The sequence below is a fragment of the Palaemon carinicauda genome, chromosome 44 (assembly GCF_036898095.1).
Source record: "Palaemon carinicauda isolate YSFRI2023 chromosome 44, ASM3689809v2, whole genome shotgun sequence".
In the NCBI taxonomy this organism is placed as follows: domain Eukaryota; kingdom Metazoa; phylum Arthropoda; class Malacostraca; order Decapoda; family Palaemonidae; genus Palaemon; species Palaemon carinicauda.
In genome coordinates, this window is record NC_090768.1 from 10,921,299 (window position 1) to 10,937,070 (window position 15,772).

Consider the following 15,772-nt stretch of genomic DNA (forward strand, 5'->3'; position numbering starts at 1 on the left):
AGAGAGAGAGACCAAATCTAAAAAAAATAAAACATAATAAAAAAAATCATAGTTTGATAGTCGCCGAGATCTTTGCACCAATAATCTACAAATTCAGTAAAATCTCCGATGAATTCTGAGTATTTGGCCAGCCTTTGGTGATGATAATAAGAAACACATGCATCTTTCGGGTTTCTGGCCCAATACACGACCTGGAATCAAGAGTTTGACAATTTGTGTGAGAAATATATATATATATATATATATATATATATATATATATATATATATATATATATATATATATATATATATATATATATATATATATATATATTTATATATATATATATATATATATATATATATATATATATATATATATATATACATACATACATACATATACATACATATACATACATACATATATATATATATATATATATATATATATATATATATATATATATATATATATATATATATATATATATATATATACTAGCTGTACCTGGCCACACATTCCTGTGGCTCACTTTGGTTAAATTGGAAAGAAACGAAGGAGAAAGCCCACGTTTCTAATATGTTTAATTTCACAATGCCTGTGGATAAACTATATATATTTTTTGATGTTCCATTGTCTGTGCAGATATGGAGATTACCTGGTTTGCCGACTCTAGAACGCATAATATATAATTGTCCATATGAGAAGCAATCCGTTGGAATCATAGGGACGATGACATCTTCACCCTTGAAAGGTCCTGTCAAGGTTGTTGCTTCTACGAAGTGGCTCATTAATTTTTCTACTGCAAGCAGCGTGCCGTTGCAAAGCTTTGCCTGGCTGATATTTCGCAACGTAGATAATTCGCAAGGCGATTCCCAATTGCAGTACGTGCAGTGGCATTCCTAGCAGATCGAATGAATTAAGAAATTTTGTTCCATAATCAACCGGTTCATTTGCTTCCACAAGTGTCGACGGACTTACATGTGACTGCGTCGCTTTGAATGTTAGACGGAATAATGTGGTTAAGTTCGTAGACGTCTTTGTTCTAGGCCGCAGGAATAGCTCGTTTCTTAAGCCAATCGAAATTCTTGTAATTGGTTTGAATATAAGGACATACTTCTTTTAACAAATTCTTTTTTTGACGTCACTAAATTGCAGAAGTTAGCGGCAATGAAATACATCCGATTTTGAACAAAGGAACATTTACATTCTTATTTATAGATTATTTAGAAGAAAAATAATCTACGGTCCTGAACCACCCAATTTCGTTTTTAAACTGGAGTATCCATCCTTTTGGAGTCAAGGTAGGATCAAAGTCTAATGGGTAGGATCACATATTCACGTATCTTGCTCCCGTTTCTTCCTGTATGAGGATTTAATGGAAATCAGAAACCAAACACATAAAACTTTCAGGCATGTTAAGTAAAACTGAGGGTGTTGGTACGTCTGATGTGTGGCATCACGCTTTTGTTTTTCTTGTCAAAATTTCAAAGTAATCGAGGAAGAACTTTCGGAGATTTAAAATTTTGATCAAACGAACAATATATATATATATATATATATATATATATATATATATATATATATATATATATATATATATATATATATATATATATATATATATGAGTGGAGATACTTTAACGTGGTGAAAGAGTTTGAGTATATTCATGATCAGCAAAGTTACACTAGTCAGGGCCACCCATACTAGTTTGGTTTGCTATGAACGATCTGACAAAAATCTCCCACTATCACTAATCCGCACAGGGCAGCGTGGTGATGGAAACTTGCTAAACCGCAGATATGAATAAAGACATGTCTGAGGCCTTTGTCCTACAGTGAACTAGAATCAAGCTGCATTTGTTGTTGTATAAATATACAGACATATATACATACATCCACACATACATACACACACACATATATACTGTATATATATATATATATATATATATATATATATATATATATATATATATATATATTCGTTAAAGAAATATTGTTAGTTAAATAATAATAGATTAATCCATAATTGTAATGGAGAAATATCATATCTTTCAGTCTGCAGTTGTATAACGATAATAAGAAGTTGAAATACCTTGCAGGTATCCAAGAGATTGGGGTTGAGGCAAGCGAACGGAAGGTGAGTCTTGATGGTGCGAGGCGATGGGCAGCGCATCGTCAGATCCAAATACATTCCTTCCTCTTTGTAGTTCTTACATGGATTCCGCTCGTTGAAAGCATTCACCAGAGACATGGTCGGTTCCAAGTGCGGTGCTTCTAATGAATCAAATCTGGGGAATTAAATACCATTACGTTGATAGGTTATTAGAAAAGAAAACGTGAACTAGCCTTTCAGTCAGGGGTTCTTAACAGAGGGTATCCATACCTCTTTCGGGGTATAAGAACCACATGCCAGGGGTAAGGAACTTGATATCTATACTTTTTTTACATATTGGATTTTGATGAAGGCAGTGATGTTTTGGTTCCTTTCACAAGTACCTACTGAGTGAAACGGAATTTTCTGTATTAGTAAACCTGATATCAAAGTTGAGAAATCCTCCTGATGTGTCACACGGCATCAGAGTAACTTTTTTTCAATTACTGAACCAAGATTTGACGTAGTGATTGCACAGAAACAACAACAAACATCTCACTAACTATGTAAGAGTGTGTAAGGAATTTGCAACCTACCATATTACTCCGTTTATTTACATTTTGTAAATGCATAATTATACAAAACTATAAAAGATTTTGATATTCTTGTATGTTATGTTCCTACCTATTCATAACTAAAGCATGTATTATACTATGTAAATTAGGATATGTTCCCAACAAATAGGACGTAAGCGGGATTAAACAAAGGGGACATGGAGCTATATTGGACAATTCAGTGCGGGTCTGGAGTCATCACTATGGGGGCTTAACAACTAGTTTACAAAATAAGTCCCCAAAACTTACTTATACACTTTCTTATGAGTTTTTGGGGGGAGAGAGAGAGAGAGAGAGAGAGAGAGAGAGAGAGAGAGAGAGAGAGAGAGAGAGAGAGAGAGAGAGAGAGAGAGAGAGAGAGAGAGAGAAACTTTATCATTATACTAAATCACAAAAAAGGGAAACACAAAAGACCTCAAAGATTACCGCCTGAAAGGTTACTTTCCCTAATATGCAAAATACTTACAAAGACCTCATTAGGCCGAATAGAAAAACAGCTAGACTAATCAACCAAGAGAGGAGAGAGGCTTTAGAAGTGGATATTTAACAACTGACTATACCCATGTAATTAACCAGCGAATGGAAAAGTCAACAGAATATGACAGGCCACTATATATGGGATTTATAGACTATGAAAAAGCTTTTAATACTGTCAAACTTCAGCAGTAATAAAAGCCTTTCAAAGACATGGAATACATGAATTTTATGTTAGAACACTTGAAAATATCTATACATGACGTGCAGCAATCCTAAAACTAGATAAAGATGGTGAGAAAAATCCGATTGAGAAAGGAGACCCCATCACTCCTAAATTATTCACAGCATGCCTAGAGGAAGTTTTTTAAAATTCAGATTGGGAAAATTTAGAAATTAAAATTAATGGGGAAAGCCATACCAACTTAAGATTTGCAGATGATATACTTCTGTTTCGTGAATCATGGGAGGAATTACAAAAGATGATAGAATATGTGAATAGAGAAAACAGAAATGTAAGACTGGAAAATAATGTGAGTAAAACCAAGATAATGTTCAACGAAAATACAAAGAGACAACCAATAAAGGTTATAGACGAACCTTTAGAGATTGTTAATAAATATACCTACTTAGGACAAACAGAGTTTTCCCAGGATATGACACGGAAATTGAAAGAAGGATAAGCATGAGATCGAAAGGTTTTATCAAACAAAATGAGATTATGAAAAGTAACATTCTTTTTTCCAAAAAGAAAAGTATTTAATCAGAAGGCCCTACCAATATTAACTTATACATCAGAAACATGGAGCCCTACTAAAGCCTAGTTACAACTCAAAGACCTATGGAAATAATAAAGATGGGAATAACATCGAGACAGAAAAAATAGTGATATGGATACGTGAGCAAACTAAATTAGAGGATATTGTAACAGCTTGTAAGAAAAAGAAATGGACATGGCAAGACATATAATGAGAATGACATATAACATGCACATTAAGAATAACAGAAAGGGTTCCTAGAGATTGCAAAAGAAACAGGGGAAGGAAGAGCAGACGATGGATTGACGTACTAAGAATGTTTGCAAGCATAGAAAGTCCATAAACAGACGTAAGTGGAAGGAGATGTCTGAGGCCTTTGTTCTGCAGTGGGCTAGTAACAGTTGATAATACATACACACACACACACACACACACACACACACACACACACACACACACACACAAACACTATATACATACATATATATATATATATATATATATATATATATATATACATATATATATATGTTATATATATATATATATATATATATATATATATATATATATATATATATATATATATCACTATCATTATTACTTGCTAATCTACAAACCTTATTGGAACAGCAGGTTGCTATACGCCCAAGGGCTCCCACAGATAAAAATAGCCCAGTGAGGAAAGACGGACACTCGGTAGAGTGCATACCTTCTTCAATGCCGCATTACAAAATAGGCATTTGAAAAAAAAAAATGCACATTTTGGCACTAGTTTCTTGCAAATCGAATAAAAATTGGCAATGATACACCAAAAAGAAGTTATTGACCTTTTCCTGACCTTGACTTTGATCATGTTATATATCACAAGATATGCAATTGAATTATGCATATTTTGGCACTAGATTCATGCAAATCGGATAAAAATTGACCCCGATACGGCAAAATAAGAAGTTTTATACCTTTTTTTTTTATCTAGATTTGACCTTTGACCGAATCACTCGCAAAGTATAATCAAATTGTCTTTGGATCATGACCAATCATCACACCAAATTTCATGATTCGATCAAATTGTTTTTTAGCTATGCGAATCCCGAACAAACAAACATACAAACAAATAAATAAATACACGGCTTTTCGTCATAAACTGTCTTTTAATATCGCCAACTTTTCGATAGTAAAACTCCCATAAACAGGTATTGAGTTATCATAAATAGTCATTTAGTAATGCAGTTTCGTTTACTTAACTCCTATAAACAATAGCTGAGTACACTCGAATCTATATTATTATTATTATTATTATTACTATCCAAGCTACAACCCTAGTTGGAAAAGCAAGATGCTATAAGCCCAGGGGCTCCAACAGGGAAAAATAGCCCAGTGAGGAAAGGAAATAAGGAAATAAATAAATGAAGAGAACAAATTAACAATAAATCATTCTAAAAACAGTAACAACGTCAAAACAGACATGTCATATATAAACTATTAACAACATCAAAAACAAATATGTCATAAATAAACTATAAAAGACTCATGTCCGCCTGGTCAACAAAAAAGCATTTGCTCCAACTTTGAACTTTTGAAGTTCTACTGATTCAACCACCCGATTAGGAAGATCATTCCACAACTTGGTAACAGCTGGAATAAAACTTCTAGAGTACTGCGTAGTATTGAGCCTCGTGATGGAGAAGGCCTGGCTATTAGAATTAACTGCCTGCCTAGTATTACGAACAGGATAGAATTGTCCAGGGAGATCTGAATGTAAAGGATGGTCAGAGTTATGAAAAATCTTATGCAACATGCATAATGAACTAATTGAACGACGGTGCCAGAGATTAATATCTAGATCAGGAATAAGAAATTTAATAGACCGTAAGTTTCTGTCCAACAAATTAAGATGAGAATCAGCAGCTGAAGACCAGACAGGAGAACAATACTCAAAACAAGGTAGAATGAAAGAATTAAAACACTTCTTCAGAATAGATTGATCACCGAAAATCTTGAAAGACTTTCTCAATAAGCCTATTTTTTGTGCAATTGAAGAAGACACAGACCTTATATGTTTCTCAAAAGTAAATTTACTGTCGAGAATCACACCTAAAATTTTGAAAGAGTCATACATATTTAAAGAAACATTATCAATACTGAGATCTGGATGTTGAGGAGCCACCGTCCTTGACCTACTTACAATCATACTTTGAGTTTTGTTAGGATTCAACTTCATACCCCATAATTTGCACCATGCACTAATTCTAGCTAAATCTCTATTAAGGGATTCACCAACCCTAGATCTACATTCAGGGGATGGAATTGATGCAAAGAGAGTAGCATCATCTGCATATGCAACAAGCTTGTTTCCTAGGCCAAACCACATGTCATGTGTATATAGTATGAAAAGTAATGGGCCAAGAACACTACCCTGTGGAACACCGGATATCACATTCCTATAATCACTATGGTGCCCATCAACAACAACTCTTTGAGATCTATTACTTAAAAAATCAATAATAATGCTAAGAAACGACCCACCCACTCCCAACTGTTTCAGTTTGAAAACAAGGGCCTCATGATTAACACGGTCAAAGGCAGCACTAAAATCAAGGCCAATCATACGAACTTCCCGACCACAATCAAGGGATTTCTGTACAGCATTGGAGATTGTAAGAAGGGCATCACATGCTCCAAGGCCTTTACGAAAACCAAATTGCAAACTAGGGAGTAGATGATTACCTTCAGCAAACCTATTAAGACGTTTTGCCAGAAGACGTTCAAAAACTTTAGATAATATGGGAGTTATGGAAATTGGGCGGTAATCAGTGGGACTTGAGCTACCACAAACACATTTACATAGAGGAGTAACATTACCAATTCTCCAACTAGTGCTAAAAGCTCCTCTTCTTGCTAACTTGCGCAAAATAACAGATAACTTTGGAGCTAAGAAATCTGCTGTCTTTATAAAAAACAAAGGAAAAATACCATTTGGGTCTACACCTCCATAAGCATCAAGGTCCATCAACAGAGCTTTAATCTCACGAGATCGAAAAGCTAAACATTTTCACAGAACAAAACATAAGTAGTACTTATCTGAACTCGCATCAATTTTACCTCGAGAAAAAAAAAAAAAAAAACGCATCACCTAAGTGAAAAAGGATGATGAAGCCGCCGCATTACACAAGAGCGATTACGTCAGGCATTCCGAAAGTGACCTTCAATCAGGAAAGAAAGGATCAAGGAAATATCCAGTTGTCGTGTTGATCGACCCCCAAACCACCATCCCCCTCCTCCGACTTAGGGAAAGGTAGGTAGGCAGGGAAGATACCTTTCTGTGACGAGCCGAGAGAAAGGTTGTGACTCAAAGGCAGGTTGGAAACAAATGAGTTAGTTTATTAAAGAACACTCTCCTTTATATACAAAATCTCAAAGCAACAAGAATTTTCATGTTCAAATATTGACACTGTTACAGAGGAGAAAAGCAGACAAGAATTTTCAGGTTCGTTTTAGTGCGAGGGGAGAGCGAAGATACAAGCACAAAATGAACTATGTAAGATCGTGTGACACACGGTTGGTACATTTTGGTAGCGGTGTGGGAGATATTCCTGACTGCTGGAAGCCCAGATTAGAACGATAAATAGCAGCTCGTCGACCTCACCTTGCTTCCAGGTGACACGCTCACTTGATTGCCCTTCCTATCCGTAGCCCTAGGTCCTTCCTTATGGAGCCTTCATTTCTTTCCCCTCTATGTCGTATATATGCACTGCAAGTCAGGCCCGGTTATTCGCACGTGGAAAGGGTCAGAAATGTTTTTGCTTCCACTTTATATGATTATATGTTGAAGCGACAGATATTAGAATAACAAATTTTGCATATGTGCAGGAGTGTGTATGTGCATGTCTAAATATCACTTGTGAATGCTGCTATTAGCATAATACATACATGCATTACATAACGAAATATGAGTATATAATCATTCATATGAATCATGAATATATACAATTTATACGTTCATATACACACACCCACACTTAAACACACACACACACACACACACACACACACACATATATATATATATATATATATATATATATATATATATATATATATATATACATATTACTTAAAAAGCTGGTCTAGTGTAGAGTAAATAAGTTATTCAGGTATTTTATTTATGTTTTCATATGTGCATTGAAGAGGTGAATAGCCAGCTCTTAAGATAAGTTTCTCTCATGTATAACTTTGTTATGTAAATTACGTAAGACTTTCATCGTTAATTTATTTGTATTCTTCATTCAAGTCAGTATGTATATTTACGTTACTTTTAATAATTAACGTTTTATTTCATATAATTTGTTATGAAGTCTTACATAATCTGTGTAAGAGTGTTATATGATCTATAGGAGATATGAACAAGGGCTTATGTAAATCTTTTTATGGTATTGCGTCATGTTTGTGAGAAAATACGCAACTCTTATATTTGCCACTTGTTTTGGAAGGCTCTTGACAAGGCCAGGGTTAGATTTTATCTTTTTTTTTATTTCCAAGGACAAAGGTGGGCGGAGCTAGCTGAGAGAGAGTCGTCTCGCTGTTGCGTTGGTACGCGTCCGAGAGAGTAATCATTGGCAACCTTATGCCCTTAGGCCAACCCCCACGCTTCCAGATCTCTGACCTAGAATATTCTGGAAGTAGCTAATTCATATGTAAGTGGCCCAGGGATGCGTGGGGCAGAAAGGAAACAGCCGTCCTGTGAAAGAGCCAAATTAAACTGCAAAAGCCATAGAATTCTTAATACTGTTATATTTTCAATTTCAATGCCAACCTAACTGATAAAAGCCGTTGAATGTATACATGCAGTTGTCACCTTTAAGTGAGCCCTTGGGGGAATATATCCATAAGTGTTCACGAGCATCAAAAGGTGAGCAATGAAGGTGAACAGGGAAAATAAAGGAGTGTTAGTTAAAAAAGAAAATCGTGGAGGGTAGATAAGAATAGAAGATAGTGTGAAACAATATGTATTGATGAATAGTGTATATATATATATATATATATATATATATATATATATATATATATATATATATATATATATATATAAAATGATAAACGAAATAAGAGTAAAGTAAATTATGTACCTGATATCAAATAACAATAAAGACAGAGACACACATTAACTAACCAATGCTATATATAATAAAGCAAAGATAAGAATGGTTGAATTTGTTGAACTTCCTGTTGCAAATGCATTTCTCTTGAATAGGCTGACACATGTCTCGTTTCATAGTTCACATGTGACAGATATAGTTTAACGTTGCTAATGATATTCATATATTTTGTATTTGGTTATTAATTCTTATCTAGTTAATTCATTATATCTTTATTTCGCTTTCTTACTGGGTCCTTTACCCCCTGCTGAAGCCGTTGTGTTTGTATCATCCTTCTTTTCTAAGGTTGCAGCTTGGAAATATATATATATATATATATATATATATATATATATATATATATCTTTTCTCGATTGAGGATACATTAACATGGTGAAAGTCTTTGCATATTGCCATGATCAGCAAAGCTTTACTAGTAAAGCCACCTATATTAGGTTGGTTTGCTTTCAGCAAATAGATCAAAATCTCACACCATTGTACCATCCGTGTCACACGATCGTACATAGTAACGACATTTCATTTTGTGTATATATTATGCTTGTATCTTCGCTCTCCCCTCGCACTAAAAAGAACCTGAATAAACATGTATCTTTTTCTCAACATTAATTGTTAACTGGTGTGGTATCAGTTGAACAGGAAATTTCCTGTTGCATTGAACCTGAAATAATGTATGTGTTTTTCTCACCGTTAACTGTTAACCAGTACGGTGTCGGTTGAACAAATTTCCTGTTGCATTGAGTTTTTGTATATAATGGTGAGTGTCTGTAATAAAGTTACTCAGTTGCTTTCATCCTGCCTTTGAGTCACAACCTTCGCTCGGCTCGTCACATTGGTGACCCCGGAGCAACCACCCCCCGCCTCTCACCGTTATTATGACGCCATCCTGCAGCAGTACTTGCCGTCGCCAGCCGCCCGTATAGCAAAGCTTTTTCAGCTCTCTAAACAACCGTTGGGGGACCAAAGGGCTTCGCTCACCCTCAGGGAAATGACCAGTATCACTTGCCTGCAACCTGCCGCACACGGCTCTCCTCATGAGGTGAACCTACTTCATGCCCTTTGGGTAGGCCGTTTACCCAAACCTGTAAGCACTGCCATACCCGATGTTGATAGTCTACCCAAAAAGGACTTGATGACCAAAGCCGACGCCCTTATGGACACCCACTTCATGACCTTCAAGACATCCATCAATGCCTCCATTCCTGACGAAGAGGACACCTATTCAACTTCAACCGAATCTGACGTGAATGCCGTAGGACACACATGCCTATGAATGCCATAGGACACACATGTCTATGAATGCCGTAGGACACGCCTATGAATGCCGTAGGACACACACGCCTACCCCGTGATGAGCCGGAGCGGCAACAAAGCCACCCATCATCCACCACTCGCTCACGCCCCAACCAACGACTTCTACAGCCACTCACTGCCGCTCAACGGCCGCAGTTTTGCTACTACCACTCCAGATCAGGGCGCCCTATTTAACATGTACAGTATGTCATTTTTAGGGGGGGAGCCATGTACCAATCGTGTGTCACACGATCGTACATAGTAACGACATTTCATTTCGTGTATATATTATGCTTGTATCTTCGCTCTCCCCTCGCACTAAAAAGAACCTGATTAACATGTATCTTTTTCTCACCGTTAATTGTTAACCGGTGTGGTATCAGTTGAACAGGAAATTTCCTGTTGCATTGAACCTGAAATAATGTATGTGTTTTTCTCACCGTTAACTGTTAACCGGTACGATGTCGATTGAACAAGAAATTTCCTGTTGCATTGAGTTTTTGTATATAAAGGCGAGTGTCTGTAATAAAGTTACTCAGTTGCTTTCATCCTGCCTTTGAGTCACAACCTTCTCTCGGCTCGTCACACCATCAACAATCCGCAGCATGGTGATGAAAATTGACCAAACCCCAGACACAAGTAAAACAACCCCGTCTCGGTCCCCAGTCCCTAGTGGCAGTGGAACAACTGCCCAAAATGGCACACAGATCCCTCCCACTACAGGGGCCGCCAAAAACTCTGGACTATAACCAGGCAACTTTTAAAAACTGAGCCTTGCAATATACAACGTCAGGGCCCTGTCTAGGGAAGAAGATATTTCTGTGTTACTAGAAGAACTGATATGTGTAAATTGGGATACAAAAGGATTGAGTGAAATTAAGAGAAATGGAGTATACTTTTATATCGAGCTAAAAGATTGCCATATATTTTGCTTCAGAGAACATGAAATGAACAAAGAAAATAGAGTGAACTTTCTTATTAATTAAAATATTGCGGGTAAAATTTAAGAATTTTGCAGTATCAGTGATAGAATTGCAGGATTGATTATTAAAGTAAATAAGAAGTATAAACTGAGGCTTATTCGAAATTATGCACCTAACAACATCCCGTGTAGAGGAAGAAATAAAAAGAAACTTTTTATGAAGATCTGGAGATATCTTTAAAAAAACATAGGACTCAATTTACATTTGTTTGGGGGTGATTTCAATACTAAAGTAGATCAAAAGAGAAAAGGAGAATCAGCAGTAGGTAAATTTGAAGTAGGCACAAGAAAAAAAATATAAAGATATTTTATTCTCAGTAAAAAAATAATTTACTTAAAGATGTAACAATATTAAACAGGTCAAAGTTAAGCAACCATAGAATGATGAGAAGTAAATTTTGTCTAGATCTAAGGAAAGAAACTGAAAAACTAATTTCAAGGCAGAATATAAACACTCCTATATTAAGAGAAAAAACTGATGAGTTTAGTTTCACAATACAAAGTACATAATGAAATGAAACCAAGTAGAGGAGAAATGTACATTAATTTAACAAACTTTGTATTGGAATCAACACAAGAGATAGGTGGAAAAAATTCCTAAACAAGATCAAGAAAACTAACAGAAAAGACCTAAAACCTAATAAAGAGAAGATTGAAAATGAGGGTAAAATCCAAGAGAGATGAAATAAAATTAGCAGAACTATCCAGACCAATAAACAAACTTAAAACCCAAAACATTCACAAACATAGTCAGACCAAAATTTAAAAAAACACTAAAGAAAGGAAGAATTATCAAATTGATGAAAAGAAGACTTGGAATAATGTCCCAACATATATTAACTTTAAAGGATGAAAATGTAAATATTAACAAGAGATGAAGTGATAAAAATAACAGAGGATTTTTATACAATGCTAAAGTAGTGATATAAGAAATAAATTAAGTAACAGTAGGAAAAGTAAAGAAAGCATTAAAAGACATGAAAAGAGGAAAATCCGTAGGAGAAGATGACCTAGCACTTGATTTAATAATAGATGGAGGAGATTTCATAGTAGTAAAACTCACTGAACCTTACACTAAATGTCTACAAGAATGTTCCATACTTATAGCTTGGGAAAAAAAAAAACTTTATTATTATACTAATTCATAAAAGTGAGAAAAAAAGACCTGAAAAATAACCACGCAATAAGTTTTTTCTCAGTTACATATAAAATATTTACAAAGATCATATTAGGCTGAATAGAAAGACAGCTAGACTTTAATCAACCACGAGAAGAGGCAAGCTTTAGAAGCGGATATTAAAAACTGACTATATCCATGTAATTAATCAGTTAATGGAAAAATCAACACTATGACATACCACTACGTACATTTATAGACTATGAGAAAAGCTTTTGATTCTGTCAAAAGTTCAGCAGTAATGAAAGCCCTTCAAAGACAAGGAATAGATTATTTTATTTTAGAACATTTTAAGATATCTATACAGTAAGTACAGCAATCTCAACTACATAGAGTTAGAAAATTCCAATAGAGAGGGGAATTATACAGGGAGATCCCACCTCTCCTAAATTATTCACCTTGTCTAGAATAAGATTTAAGAAATTAGATTGGGAAAATATAGGAGTTAACATTAATGGGGAATACCTTAACAACTTAAGATTTGCAGATGATATAGTTCTATTTAGTGAGCCATGGGAGGAATTGCAAAAGAAGACAAAAGATTTGAACTGAGGAAGTAGAAATGTAGTACTGAAAAAGAATGAGTAAAACTAATAGTCCAGCAGATATGTCAAAAAGATGTTCACTTCCGGAAGAAAGCATGAAAATTTGTATACAGGGGTTTTTAAGTATGCTGAATCCATTTCTAACCGGATCCACGCTGGCAAACCAAGGGGTCCTACTCAAAATTAAGAAATCCAAAATGGCCGCCCTGCGTATTGCCGATTTTGCTATTTCATCAGAACATTGGTTCTTTTTTACCTAGAAACATGATCATAATTTAGATATATAGGTTTTTAGGGTCAATGAATGCAATAAGACTCCTTAAAAAAACATAAAATGTAATTTAGAACAAAATTCAAGATGGCTGCCCTCCATGCATAATGCAAACCAGTAAACTATTTGTCTATTCGGCATATAACTACTTTATTCACCTTTTCACTGTTATTAATAGGTTTTGGGACAAGAAATTCAATAAAGCATTTTGATTCCTATAATATGTTCACCAGTAAAAAAATCTAGTTACAGTTTAAATAAATTTCGATGAACCATTGAAAGCAATATTGTTCTTTCTCGTAACGCACAAAGAATAGAGATGTACACTTGTCATTTTCTTATCATATTGGGAATATACACTGGACAAATGGTTTTACTGAAACAGTATTAAGATGAAAACAAAATATTGAAATGTTTTATAAATTTCAAGAAATAAACTTAATCTAATCTGTCAATGGCCTCTTCGCATTGTCCACCACAAAAACACAGCTGTGTGCACAGGAGGCTTGCTTTAGCACACTGACATCTTCCTGTGCACTGTTTTTTACAGGCACACTTAATGAGTTCTCTGCAGCCCTTTGATGCTTCTGGCAGGGTACTCCATAAGGGCACCCACATTCTCTCACTGTCAAGTGTCCACCCCCACTCAGAAGGACTCGGAAGTGTTGGACTGGCTTCCAATGCCTGACCCCAGATGTATCCAGCTTGATAAGCAGCACGCTTTACATGTTGTAGAAGTGCTGCACGTGACGGTGGGATGTTTTCCAGCTTCCGATTACAGTAGGAGAAGAGGTGCTTCCTGGCTTTATTTACATCAGTGAGTTGCGATGTGCGAGAGTACAGCAGAACCACATATCTTTCAAGTTTCTTCAGGTCCACTTCTGTAACTTCACGTGGAGTAGCAGACAGTCTTTGAAACACTTCAGTGATTTCTGGAAATGATTTCCATACTTCCCATGCAGTCTTCTTACCGACAGAGCTAAATGAAGACACCGTGTCGCATCCTGATATGGCATGCATAAATGGGAGGCCTCTGCAGTAATCATTGCCAAGCTCACTAGCTATGACATGTGCTCCAATATACCGAAAGTGAGTACCATGACCAAATGTTAGCCAGAGTTCACAATCTTTCATGCTGATAGCAGTCACATTGGCTAGAACTAAGACATCTGTGTCAGTCGCATGCACCATAATCCTCTTCATGTTATTGCTGTAGGCATGGAAGCAGTGAAGCATCATTCGGTAGTCTGCTTCTTCATGAGTGCATGGTTGAAGCCCAGAAACATCAAGTGTTGAGGAGGAGGCAACATTCTGATCTTTTGTTGTGACCAGCATCTTCCCTAGCACTGTTGATTCAGATTTGATCACATTGGCTAGAAATCTAAAGAGTTCCACCTTGTTGCTGTCAACACACAAGAAGCTTTTCCAGTTGTAAGGAAGTCGTGTTTTCTCGGAAACCCGAAGAGCTTCTCCAGTACCTCGATGCTCTCTGGTGTGTGCTTTAAGACTGTCGTCCTTATAGGCATCCCACACAACATCTACTCGAGCCACATGTTCAAGTTGCCTCTTGAGATAAGGAACAAAGACACACTCTGCAAAGTCTTTAAATGTTTTCACATTTGTTTTAGCAGTCTTGGGATCCAATGTGTGGACGAGAGCTGCCCCATCAAATATCTTCACATCCACATCAGGTATGTTCTGTGGTCGTTGGGCTAGTGGTTCTAAACACTTCAGTAATTCAGCTTTTTCTCCAAGTCGCATCATGTTATTTTCAGCCAGCGACGGTGGCCAAGAGTGGTTTTCATGCTGGAAGAAGATGTCCAATTCTCCATTTCGTGCTTGGCAAGAGATGTACATTCTGGAAAATAGTTGCAGGTCACTCTTCATGTTTGCCAATTTATACTTCTTCATTGAGGGCACCTTCCGCTCTCCAGACTTTAACAATTTAAGATTGTTCTTTGGAACCGTTTCATAGAGTGCCTTCTCCATCTTCACAAGTCGGGAATCAACAAATGTTTTGTACTGGTTCTTTCCTATTTCCTCTGCTTCTGAGATGTTTTTGATGACTTCATCAGTCATGATGACCTTTGTGTCTAGTGTTAGGAGATCAGTACTCGTTTCTGTGAAGGGATTACCTAGATCATTCATTACATCTATCACGCTTTGTACATCTGAGGTAAATCTCGTTTGTGTATTCAATGTTTGTTCGTGATGTCGGTTGTCATCGGTTTCCTTCTGAGATAGACTCACTTCAACATCATGTATGATCCTAGCCATCTCCGGACCAGCGATCAACCATTGTCTGAGGGCTGATTCATTTTCAGTTATGCCAATGATCCCACCTTCTCCTTTCAGCACAGCATTAAGCTGTTCATGCACATGGTCATGTGCCATCATGGAGAAGCAATGTGTGGTCTT